Source organism: Podarcis filfolensis (genome assembly GCF_964270895.1).
Source record: "Podarcis filfolensis genome assembly, chromosome: 7".
NCBI classification, from domain to species: domain Eukaryota; kingdom Metazoa; phylum Chordata; class Lepidosauria; order Squamata; family Lacertidae; genus Podarcis; species Podarcis filfolensis.
This window is the reverse complement of record NC_139603.1, coordinates 19026207-19039758: the sequence shown is the minus strand read 5'-3', so window position 1 is coordinate 19039758 and position 13552 is coordinate 19026207.

The window sequence follows — 13552 nt, the reverse complement described above, 5'->3', positions numbered from 1 at the left end:
CCGGGGGATCCCAGCCACAACAGCAACCAGCCATCCAATCCGCTGGCTGGTGAGGGTGTGGCCAGGACAATTTAAGCCAAGGCGGGAGCTGGAAGGCTTCCTCTTGGCTCGCCTCTAGGCATTATTTGACCTTTTGATGGGGGAGAAGAGGTGGCCATAACCTGCCCCTCCAAGCTTAAGGGTATTCTGTTAAAGGAATCTGGATGTGTGGATTGTCCGAAGCCCGGGCCAGGGCTAGGGCTACGACACGACCCCGACAGGAACACCTGGGGGAGCTCAAGTTGGTCTGTATCAATGGGGCTCCCCTTTCTGGTGGTTTACCCTTACTGGACTCCCTGCACAACAGGCATTCAATGCCTAAGCCAATACCGCTCACATTTTGTTATCTAGAAAGTTGTGGCCAAAATTTGCCCAATAACATTAACATAATATTTGTGTCCTGTGTGTTTCATTTCAATGAGGGGGTGGTTACGGGGTCTTGACACACAACTGTACAACCTTCAGAAGACATCTGAGGGCAGCCCTGTATTGGGGAGCTTTTAAATTGTTGAATGTTCTATTAGTTGTGTAGTGGGACATTCTGCGATCAAGTCAGAAACCAGGATGGCTTCTGTAAATCTGGTGCTGTCCCTGGAAAATAGGAACATTTGGAGGATCTGCCGCGGGAACTACTTTCCACTAACCTCTCCTGCATCCAGTCTCCTTTATGTGGAACAATGGAAGGATGGAGGGGTGGGGAAGAAAAATCTCTCTCTTTCTCCCTTCTTCTGTTGCTCCCACCGCACCTGTACCCTGCCAGTCAACCAGGTAAGGAGAAGGGAAGGAGTGTTTGTGAGTAGCTGGGGTGGAAGAGGCAGGGGAATGCTGGAGGCAGGCATTGGAAGTGGGATTTTGATCTGAGTCAGAAAAGAAACTTCAGGAGGTAGGATGCTCACTTCCTGTTTAATGGAGATCTTCAAAAGCTTGGGCTTTGCTTCTGAGCCAGGTTCAGGCAAGCTCCCGCAACATCACTAATGGGGTTTGGGAACCAAAACTGACAACGCTTGCCACCTTGTTTGCTATTCTGGGACAGATTCTGATTCTTTCCTGGCTTTCTAAAGAGAAAACTTTGACCCTTGACTCTCTCATACTTGAGTGGTTCCTCTTATGTCTCTTGCATTATTTTGCGTGTGTGATTTTTGAAAAGAAAGCTTTGCTTTCTTCAAGGATTGGTAACTTGAATTTGTGTAGTTTTAAAGCTATCTCATTTAAATCTATCATTAATTTCTTTGTACAAGAATCAATGCAAAACTAAAATGTAATAGTAATACAGGCATTTTGTTTCCTCTCTGCAGAATGTCCTCCTTGAATATATCTGTGGAATACAGTGGGGGATGGGGGCCACCTTGTTGCAGTCAGCTGTCTCCAGAAGAACTGCCTGGAAGGAACCCAAGGTAAAGGATGTCTACAGCTAAGCACATCACAAAAGACATAGTGATATGTGCTTGCACAGCTAATCCAAATAACTACTAGCCTTCGGGGGGGGGGGAGAGATAGGACAACATGACACGCAGGCTGTATCTTGTTTAAAAATAAATGTTCTCAAGTCATTATGGCATGAATAAGAGCTTTAGCAATAATGCACGGTTGTCATGTCTCTGGGATTAGCAGGTTTACTTGAACATTTTAGCTTGATGTATAGGATTCATGTTAAATATCCTCAAGGCTCAAGTTCTCTCCCGCCTCCCACTCCTCAAATTCTTAATGCTGGCAAGAGGCAGTTTAATTTTGCTTAAGATAAAAAGCCAGTGCATCCCATGCAAATGGTGGCAATGATTATAACTCTTGAATTAATGTGTCTACATAGTCAATGCAAGATTATGGTGATGTATACAAACCCGGTATATTTATGAACTTGCCTCCATGTGTACCACAACAAGGTTTAAGATTAGCTGGGTATACTTTCACTGCCAGAAGTGGGAGGGTGAGGAGAGAGGTTGCAGTACATCTCAACTCTGGAATTCTTTTATCAGAGAGGCTCAAAGTGGATTTGTAACCTCTCGGGTGCAACATCTTCATCTGCTGAGTGGTCTGCAGGCATCCATGGAGGAAGCATGTGTTTTCTCTAAACGTGAGTACCATCCGCCTGACAGATCTCCCTGTCTGCTGCCACAACAGAACTTAAATCACAACCAATTGCCCCACTTTTGCCTGCAGTTTTGTGCACACGTAGTTGGTTGCAAGTCCCACAGAACTTTATTCTTTCCACAGGGCCTGCAAGACAGAGCTGTTCCACCAGGCCTTTGGCCAAGACACAGTCTGACCTCCTCCCTCCTTCTGTAATCCTCATAAAACTCTAGCCCAATGGTTGCCATTAATTTGATTCTGAATTGATTTTAGAATGTAATTCAATTAATTGACTGTGATTTTATGTAAACTACTATTTTTACTGTTGTTAGCCACTCTGAGCCTGGCTTTGGCTGGGGAGGGCAGGATATAAATAAATTAGTAGTAGTAGTAGTAGTAGTAGTAGTAGTAGTAGTAGTAGACAGGCACTGGGAGTTTAATGGGTCTAGAATTGAAGCCCAATTCTCCCCCAGGCAGTTGTACCACCACAAGTCCGCCCACCTTTTCTGGTGGGAGGAGTTGTGGCTGGGCATCCGGGCCCCAGCAGTGATCCGGTGGGGGGTGGAGATTGAAGCCCCCCTCGTGCTGTCCCAGCCACATCACTGTCACAGGGTGGGGCGCCATCCAGGGGTGCCCCCGCTGTCCAATCAGCACTGGTTGGGGGTGTGGCCATCCGAATTTAAACCATGACATGGCTGGAGAGTGCTCCTCTCTTGCCTGTCTCCGGATCTGGTTAGAACTGCTTTTGTTTCCCTTGGCTTTCCTTTTGTTGGATTACTATTTGATGAAAACTAGTTAATTACCTGTTAACTAATTAATAGTTAATTATTAACTAGTTAATTTAAAAGAACAATACTAGAACTTTCCTTTAAACCCAAATTTCACTGCCTATGGATAATTTTTGGTGATCAGTGGATCCAGTTGTATTATTGTTCGATATTATTTTCATTTCAATGAAAAACAAAACAACAGACTTCACTTCTCCTTACAGTCCTCCTCTCTGAGCCCATTACTGCCTTTATTTTTCCAGTATGAACTAAAAATGTGGTTTTGTAGCACCCTGCTTGTGGTTAACGCTTAGCTGGAATGAAATATTCAACGCAGCAATAGAGAAATTAAAATAATAATTTATTTGTCAGACAAATAAATGTGAGGCACAGTGGTATATGGTTACCAAGCTCTGCCCTGCCCTCCTGCCATTATGGCCAGCACTTATATTCCCTCAGCCCAGCCCCCTTGCTCCTCCTTTGGCTGCCTCTGTCCAATCAGCCTGGTTAAAATTCCTATTGGCTGTTTGCTAGAACCAATCATAAAAGATACACCCATTTCCTATTACCTTTTATGGGAGACAAAGAGCTATATTTCCTTCTATTTATAATTGGCAAACAAATAGCCATTAACCTCTACAAGGCACCTTAATTACCAGATAACCTTTTGCCCTAGACTAGGCGCCTTAACTAACATTTCACCTTTTGCCCTATTGCCCTATTCACTCCAAAACAGATGGTGGCTAATTTTATCTGAACAGATCTTTTGTTCATCTTCCCACACAGCATCTATGAAAGAGCTCCTTCTTTGGAGGTCATATGTCAGGAGTGCTCTTGATGGTGTTTTTCCTGCTTGGCAGGGGTCTGGACTCAATGGCCCTCGTGGTCTATTCCAACTCTTCTATGATTCTATGAAATAAGAATCTTACTTTCTAAATCCTTTGCATAATTACATTTAAGCCAATATATTTCATACATAACATATATAGATTTTTAGAAGCAAAGACCTTTTCTAAGTAAAAAAGGAACTTTATAAAAACAGTTTTGAAAGCAACCCCTTAAATCTACACCCCCCTTTCAAGCCAGCTGTTGTTTGTATTAGCTCTTGCCCTTTTAACCTTAGGAAGATGTGGCTCAAGTTTAATGGGAGGCACAATAATTATTACTTTTTAATTGTGTTTTTGCAACCTTGATTGTATTCTATAATTTGTATGGTCAGTGTGACCTTTTGCTCCCAGCCTGTTTTATGACCGCAATAAACCAAAGGGGCCTCTGACAAAGACCTTGCCTGCTGGTTTCCTGTCTCGAAAGAAACATTTGTGAATTTAAGCTCATTTTTAGAATACAGGAATCTGATCAAAATATAAGCCTTGATTAAAATGCAGGCTATGATCAGATGCCTCAGTTTCATTTAGTATTAACTGAAAAACATTTCTCAGAATTTCCTGAGAATACTTTCCCCTCCCCTCCTCAATTATTGAAATCTTCTCCTTCTCCCTGAGAGAATACGTGTCAAACCACCACTCCAGTTTGGCCACTACAATCTTTTTATACAATTGTTTTTATTTAATATAGGTATATTTCCCCAATACACACACTTTTAAAAAGTGGTTTTTAGTTGGAGAACTGCATCGTAAAATGAGGATCTGTGTGAATGTTGTGTGTTCAGATTACAGTATGAACTGTACAAATTTCTCCTTCGTCCTTACCCACATATAGTGCAGAGACTTTTAGGAGGCTGTGTTTCTTCCTCATTCAAAAATAAATACATAATTGCCCTTCTGCCATCACCATATTCATGTGTGAAGATTGAGAGAATTTGGAAAGGAAACTAGAAACTCCAGCCAATTTGAACTTCAAAGCAAATGTGCATGCTCTAGTGTCAACAGAAAGCTGAACTGTATCTTTTAAAATTAGATTTAATAATGCTTACCAGCATCTGCCTTTGCCTTAAAATTAATAAACCCTTAATTGGGAACACAAAGAGCAGCCAATTATTATTATTATTTTTAAAAAATACAAGACCAACTGTAGGAATGTGTTGCCTATGACAGATTTTTCTAGAGGGGAGTTCAGAAAGGAAAGATATTCCCACTTAAACTGTTAATTTTTCTGCATCAGTATTGGGTTATGATCTCCTATCCCCTGCTTTCAGTGAGGGAAATGAATATGTATGACTGCACTCCTTTGCCTGCTAACAGGTAAAGAAGCCCCATTAAATAAAACAAAACTTACTATAAACTTGCATAGGATTGTGCTGCACCTTTTTACAGCCACACACTGCTGCCTAATTTTATTTTATTTTTAAAAAGCATATTCCAATGCATATATTGTACAGTTCCAGAATTGCATTGCACACATTCTAACTAGGACTGAAGAGTCAGAGAACCCTACCTTTCAGTGATGCAGAATGTTTCTAGTTTCTCAGCTTGCAAAGACAGATTTAAATCTATTGTGTTTTGTGTTTTCATTATTTTATTATTTTTTGGGTGGTAGCCCCCCAGAGTGGCTGCAGCAACCCAGGCAGATGGGTGGTGTAGAAACAAACAAACAAACAAACAAACATAATTTGGAGGGGGTAACAACAACAGTTTGGAAAGGGACGAAGATGATAGGGAGCACTGGACATCATTTTAAAACTGGAGTAGGGTTTCATGGCTAACAGACTCAGAAGGAATTATTCAAAATAATTACATATGTATCATTTGCCTAATGTATAAATACAAACAAATTCCAGTTATTTCAGTGCAGAATGCAAAAAGCCCTGCTCATATATATTCAATTACCACTATTTTTGTGAGGTTGAGGGAGAGACAGGGAGAAAACAGCACTGATTCCTTGGTTGTTTCATAAACACTGGATTTGACAGGACAACATGCATACAAAGAAATGCTGCTCTTTGATGGTATCAAATGCCAGTGAAAGGGTTGCAATTCCTCCTACCACATTTGACTCAGAATATATGCCGAATGTGTTCTGGTATCATTTTCAACATAACAAAACGATGAGTAAGATCTGCTTTCATTAACCTATAAGGTTTCTAACCAGTGCTATTTTTCTAGAAAAAGAGGTGCCAGAACTCACCATGAACGCCTCCCTTGTTCTCTTATAATGGCAATGGCGACCACCTGAGAGATGCTGGAACTAAGTTCTGATAAGTTCCAGCTGGAAAAAAGCCCTGATTCTAACCCTCTTTTGTCACCCAACCCACTGACTGTAGCTTGGGTTGGCCAGCAATTCATGGTGGCAATTCCTATCACAGCCGACTATTCTCCATGCTGGTTGGGGCTGATGGGAGAGTCTAACAATATCTAGAAGGCCACAGACTCATGCTATAGGCAGAGAGGGTATTAAATTTCCCCCACTTCTTCGAGTTGTGTAAAAGCAACAAAGAAATGGAGCTTACCCAGGTTTGGTCTCCCCTGGTCCCAATAGATCACAGCAACTTATTGGGTTTCTTGAATTTATTTACAAATTTACAGGTTGAACATAGGTGGAGACACAACATAAACACTTCAATGGGTAGCCAAATCCACTGTCTCACCAGTGATTAGGATAGTGCCAGCTATTTACCACCATGCTCCCAGAGCTTACTTTCAGCTGTCTTGATTTCTTAGTCAATCTCTCACTCAAAATCTGCAGGCTTGCTTTCACCAAGATTACATCATCTTGAGCTTGGTAGATGCAGAAAGGCATGATCCCTTTGAAGTATTTCCAACCTATCTTGAAGTCTGGAAAAATATGTGGTATTGAGAGCAATCAGCCCATCTCCCCATGAAGGGATGGAAACTTTGTCAGGACTATTAAGGAAGTGTACATAATAGGATCAGATAGGTTATGAGTTGGAGGAAGAGAGGAGAGATTGCTTCTTTCTGGGAGAGGTTTTCTTAAAGTGTCCTCATCTTTCTTTGTTTTGTTGTTACAGCAGGGAATAGAAATAGATTTAAGTTCAACACTAAGCATGTCTGCTCTGAAGTAAACTCCAAATCCTCAAATCCCCCTGGTTTACTATCCCTAGTACTTCAAGACTTCCATAAAAGTACCTGGCTTAAAACCGTCTATCAAAAACTTCACTCTTGTGGCCTATCCCCACAACACCTACTCACTATGGGCCCTACTAAAGCAAACAGCCTAACTGGTCAACATCTAAAAGATATCGAGCATCAGAACAACCTGGCCACTATAAGGAGATTCTGCCCTTGGTATGTTCATTTTCCACCTCTCCATTTTGATTCTCTGGCTCCATATCTGCACAAACTTATTATCCCAAAATACAGACGTGCTTTTATACTTGCAAGACTGGATGTTTTGCCAACTGCGGTACTTGAGGGTTGATTCCAAAAGATCCTGCCTGAGAAACGCCTTTGCCCCTGTGGAGATAGTAGCACCGAAACAGCGGCACACGTCCTCCTGTCTTGTACTCTCTACAAAGACCTGAGGAGCGAGATCATCACCCCACTCGTACTAACCATCCCAGGGCGCTCAACCACTGCCACAATGTCCTTTCTTCTATCAGATCAAAATGAGGGGATAACAGTCAAGGTTGCTAGGTTCATAGCAGGGGCAATCAGAATAAGGGCCACTAACTGACGGCTGATTCAGGACTTTAAATTGTGCTCTTATATCAAATTTCCTTTTCTGCGTATACTGTAATGTTTTACTGTTGTTATGGCCATTGGCTAATGCGAATAAAGTTTTATCCATCAAGCTCCAGTGAATTCATTGGGTCTTTCTCCCAGGTAGGATTGCAGTCTCAATACCTTAAACTTTGTGCCTATTAATTGTGACTTTTAATCCATGTAGTCCCATGTCCAACATGTAAGTAAAAAGCTTATCATAGCTTACTATAAGGCACTTCAGGGGCTTCGTAGTAACACACACAGAAACACACCAGTCCTCCCCCAATCTGATGCCCTCCAGAAGTTTCGGATTGCAACTGCTATCAGTCCCTGCCAGCTTGACCCACCAGTTTGGGAGGAGATCAGGGGTAGCAATAATAGAACCAACTAGTCCAACTTCTTGCATCACTGGAATCTCAATTAAAGCATCCACAACAGAAGGCCATCCAAAATCAGCTAAAAAATCTCCAAGGGAGTCCATTGCACTATTGGGACTCTCAAGAGTCTCCTCCAGCACCATAATTCAAAAGCATCTATTCTTTGGCGATCAGCCTTCTATATGGTCTAGCTTTCACTTCCATATTATTATTATTATTATTATTATATTATCATCATTCAGGATGTGGTCTATGCATCCTTGCAGGAGGGAGTGGTTCTAACTGGCTTTAAAGAAGCAACAATTCTTTAAAAATCCCACCTGAGATCCATTGATTTGTGACAATTGCCTCCTGGTCACAAATAACACCATTCTGGGAAAAAGGATTGAGAGGGTCGTGCTGCAGCAGTAGCAAGTACTCTGGGATGAAACCAAATATCCTGTCCAATTCCAATTGGCGTTCAGGCCTGTTGATGGGACTCAATTGGCCTTGGTGGCACAGATTGATTGCCTTTATCAAGAGAAGGACGGGGAAGCATGACTGTTATTCTTACTTGATCTCTCAGTGGCTTTTGATACCATTGACCATCCTCCTTAACCAACTCTTCAATGCTGGTTTTGGAGACACTGTTTTACAATGGTTCCGATCCTGTCTCCTGGGTCAGTTTCAGATAATTGCATTGGGTTTCAGTGGTCTTTCAGCCACCTGGCAGTTATGCTATGGGGTGCCAGTGCCACTGCAACAACCTTCCCCCTGGTGCTTTCCAGATGTTTTAGACTAGTGGTTCCCAACATTTGTTTGGTCATGCCATATCTAAAAAGGTAAAGGGACCCCTGACCATTAGGTCCAGTCGTGACCAACTCTGGGGTTGCGGCGCTCATCTTGCTTTATTGGCCAAGGGAGCTGGCATACAGCTTCCGGGTCATGTGGCCAGCATGACTAAGCTGCTTCTGGCGAACCAGAGCAGCGCATGGAAACACCATTTACCTTCCTGCTGGAGCGATACCTATTTATCTACTTGCACTTTGACGTGCTTTCGAACTGCTAGGTTGGCAGGAGCTGGGACTGAGCAATGGGAGCTCACCCCGTCATGGGGATTCGAACCGCCGACCTTCTGATCGGCAAGTCCTAGGCTCTGTGGTTTAACCCACAATGCCACCCGCATCCCTACGCCCCACCTAAGCATCTCTAAAATTGATTCTTTTACAGAATGCAATCTAAACAAATAGATTCTAGAAATATGTGTGTGTTTGTTGGCTTTTTTTTCAGCTGGAACTCACCAGAACTCAGTTCTGGCCTCTCTCAGGTGTGTGCAGCTGCCATTAAAAGAGAACAACAGAGGCGTTCAGTGTGAGTTCCGGCATCTCTTTTTCTAGAAAAATAGCACACGCACACACAAGCGTCAACATACAAATAAACAGAGTTACTCAACCAATGGGGATTCTCAAAGTGCATCTGCAAAGCTTGCAAAAACTGCTCAGCAATGATTTCCTTTTCATTCACTCCCAGGTAGAGTGATATTCGCGTAGCTGCAAGTCCTAATTAGCTGCTATGAAAGCAACTTTGGCCTAGTTTGCACAATAATAGAAGTGGTAGGTCGGCTCCTGAACAGTGCAGCCTTCAGGCATTATGTGGGGATATGGGAGGAGAAAGAAGAGGGCTTCACGATGCAAATAGAGTTAGCATTTCAGGAAAAAAGTCCAAGCTATATATCTCTCCTATACAGTGGTACCTCAGGTTACATACGCTTCAGGTTACATAGGCTTCAGGTTACAGACTCTGCTAACCCAGAAACAGTGCTTCAGGTAAAGAACTTTGCTTCAGGATGAGAACAGAAATCGTGCTCCGGCAGCGCGGCGGCAGCAGGAGGCCCCATTAGCTAAAGTGGTGCTTCAGGTTAAGAACAGTTTCAGGTTAAGAACGGACCTCCGGAACGAATTAAGTACTTAACCTGAGGTACCACTGTATCTAGTTGCTTATGTGTGAGATTTGTTGTTTTCTTTTTAACAGCGCTGGATGCAGCTCAGCCAAATTTCTAAGGATGAATGAAAACATTATGTGAACAATAATCTTTTTTAAAAAATGATTTTTACACAAGATCATCCCGGTAGCAACACGACATCATGATACATTGCCACTCCCATCTGAGCCATTCCTTCAAGCATCAGCACAACTTTTATTTTTCATTTCATTTTCATTTTTCATTTTTTAAAAAAATATTTAAAGACAGGAAACAAACAATATTGAAATTTGCCTCCTTCCAAGTCATTGCATCTCACCTCCCCACCATCCACCACTTTCACAAGGGATCCGTGTCCCCACAAAACTGATTTTTTGAAAGCCCACTGTGAGTTTTTAATATAAAGAAACATTCACTCCTGCAACCTCCCACCCTAATTATGAAGCGGCAGAGTTCTGGAACAGTTCTACCCCTTATTTGCATAATCCAATCAGTTGCCATAGGACGTTTTGACCACAGTATTAAATATGTAAATATGGTAAATGACAATGCTGCAGAACGCATAGATCTCTTATAAGAGAAAGTCGCAGGGAAAAGAATCACAGCAGTAAAACAAAAGCAGCAAGAAACAATGACGGGCCTTTTCCTGGTCTTATATGTGGATATGAACCAGCACAGCATTGCAACACCCACCATACCCATGGCAAGACCACTCACGTCCAAGAATAGAGGCACTAGCAATAGTTGGGGGGGGGGCAATTTAATGCAGTTTGTATGTGAAGGTGAACCTACCAAATTCACACTTTCTGAAGTAATAGACGAAAAGAGAGCCATCCTTCAAAATTTGAACTTGAACTTGAATTTGAATTTCACAATACCATTATTCAGTCAAGTAATGTGCTACAAAAACGCATAAGCTTGGGTAAAGTGTAAATACAAATACCCACTCATTCAGCACAGCCCCTCCACCATTTTCTGACCAATGGAATACATTATAACCTCTCCCGATAGCCAGGGGAATTCAAGTTGGCCTTCCTACAAAATTAGCCAATCATAGGTGCAGCTTCTGGGGTGGAGTTGACTGGGACTCCTGAGGGAGGCTTCACTCAGGTCCTCTCCTCAGCCATATAAGCTGGCCTGCCCCCTCACCTGGCACTGCAGTCACCTTTTGGATCTCCTTCCCTCTCTCAACTCAAGGTTGCATCCTTTCATTTGTCTCTGCTTCTCATCCCCATCTCCCTCAACAGGTTTGATCACTGGTAAATGTCCAACATGTGGGCTGGATAGCATACTCCCCAACATTTCTCTGATGAAAATAGGGACGTCCCATTCCATAATGATAATTTTACTACTTATACCCTCCCATCTGACTGGCTTGCCACAGGCGCTCTGGGCAGCTTCCGACATATAAAAACACAATAAAACATTTAAAAAACTCCCCTATACAGGATTGCCTTCAGACGGCTCTGGGGATAGATAACTCCATACCCTCCAACATTTATCCAAAGAAAATAATGACATCCTAAGGAAAAGTGGGACATTCCAGGATCAAATCAGAAACCAGGACAGCTTCTCTAAATCAGGGATGCCCCTGGAAAATAGGGACACTTGGAGGGTCTGGGTTAGTATGGGTGATACCCAATGCCAAGTCAAATCTCACATCTGTAATCAATAAAGTTGTGGCCTAATTCAAATCCAATAATTCTTGTCTGCGGTTTTTCATTATTTGTTTGCTTGTGTTATGACAACAGCACGTCGCATTACCTGGGCATGCAAATGCATGTATTAATGAAAATAACTTACAAAAGTGCATTAAATTATATAAATTGCTTTGCAAAAGTGTGCATGTTAGGCACAATTGTATATAGAAGTGTGTGCCCTGTGCACTAAAATGCTGCTGACGACATTTTCTTGTGGGGGCAAAAATCACAAACTGAAGTAGAAATGCAAGTTTAGGAGGCAAAAAAGAGAAACTGAAATTATCAGATTCCTTCATCCCTACCAGTTACACTGGGCCTTGTTTTTCCGTTACTTCAATGGTACCTTAGAGATTAAATTTAGGGCTATAACTTGAACATTATCATCTTCCGTATCATTACTCTTCATACCCGGACAGATAGAATATGACATACAGATATCTGCTCTCAGTTATTTCCTTTTATATCAGTAAGTGGAATGATGACCCAAGACACTCAGTACATGAAGTGCTCCCTATCCATTTGCTCCATAATCAATCACTTCACAGTTCTCTTTAAGGCTATGAGAAATTATGTAGCTGTTTCACACCAAGTCAAACTATTTGTCCATCAAGCCAAGGGATGAACTCTCATGGCCTCCAGAAGTTGCTGAACTCCAAGTCCTAACACTCTCAGTCTTCGTAGCCAGTGTTCAGGGATAATGGGAATTGTAGTCAACAACATATGGAAGACCATGGGCTCTCCATTCCTGATATAGTCCAGTATTGTTTTCTTTTTTCTTTTTCTGACTGGCAGATACACTTTAGAATCTCACGCAGCAAGCTTTCTCAAAACTTGCATCTTTTAACTGGAAATACCAGGGAAAGAATGTGGGACTTCTCCATGAAAAGCATGTTATAATGATCTCAGTCTGACTCACCGTCCCTCCCCCAACAGGAAGGACGCCAAAACCCCACCTTTCTTCTCCATCCCTTCCATTGCTCTCTGAGCTTCTCTAACCTCCTTGTCCTGGGACTGCAGAAGAAACATCCTCCAATTCTGGCTTATCTGCTGGTTGCCTGGCAATGCTTTGTCCAACTTCCAACTCTTCCTCTCCTTGGGAGCTAACAGTGTCTTGCCTGGGGGAGGGGCAGACTGTCTTCTCTAAACTCAGGCAGACAGCTCTCAGTGGCAGAGTCAGCTCCCTGCTCACTTAGCTCAATTTCAGAGGCTGACTCTTCTGCTGTGCTCTGGGAGAGGGGGCACATTCCTGACACATGTGCTCAGAGCTATGTTCCATCTCCAGAGGGACCTCTCCCAAAAATGCAGCTGTACAATCTGGACCAAAGAGCACCATTAACAGAAAGCAGGTTATCGGATGATGTATGTGACTCTATGAAGGGCAGCGTGAGGTTTTATTGGGGTGGGATCATAGATTAAAGTAACATTAGCCTTATTTTCTTAGGTTGTCAGTGTTGTATTATGGACTTTGGTGAATGTATCTGTGGGACTGTAATTGTTGAGAGGATGGAAGGTTGTGTGTGTGTATGTGTGTGTGAAGTCAGAGGTGGGAAACTGGACCAAGCTGGCAGGCTAGATCATTATCTCCTCCATCTCCAGCAAACCAAGTCTGACAGCAACACCCACTTGTCAATCATTTGATATCACAATGACATCAGGCGACCCATTTTTACCAGCGCAGGTTTATATCAAATTGCTTGAAATTTTGCAATGCAATTCTCCAGCCAAGTAAAGGGAGGAAACACCTTTTGATGAAGCAAGGTAGAAATGAATGATAAAGAAACCGGTCAGTAGATTTTCTGAGTCCCTAGTGGGTGGAGAGTCATTTGACATTACAGATAATCCACTGTGTAGGAAATAAAGATTTGAAGATCTGTTGTTTAATGGAAGGTCAAAAATATGGACTTGTATGCTTAGTTTTGTTTAGTAAGGTGATTTTTAAAAACAAAAAAACCAACAAAAGTAAAACAAGTCAAAGCCCATTTTCAGAAGTACCTGCTTTTAGATGGTCAACACAATTCATCCA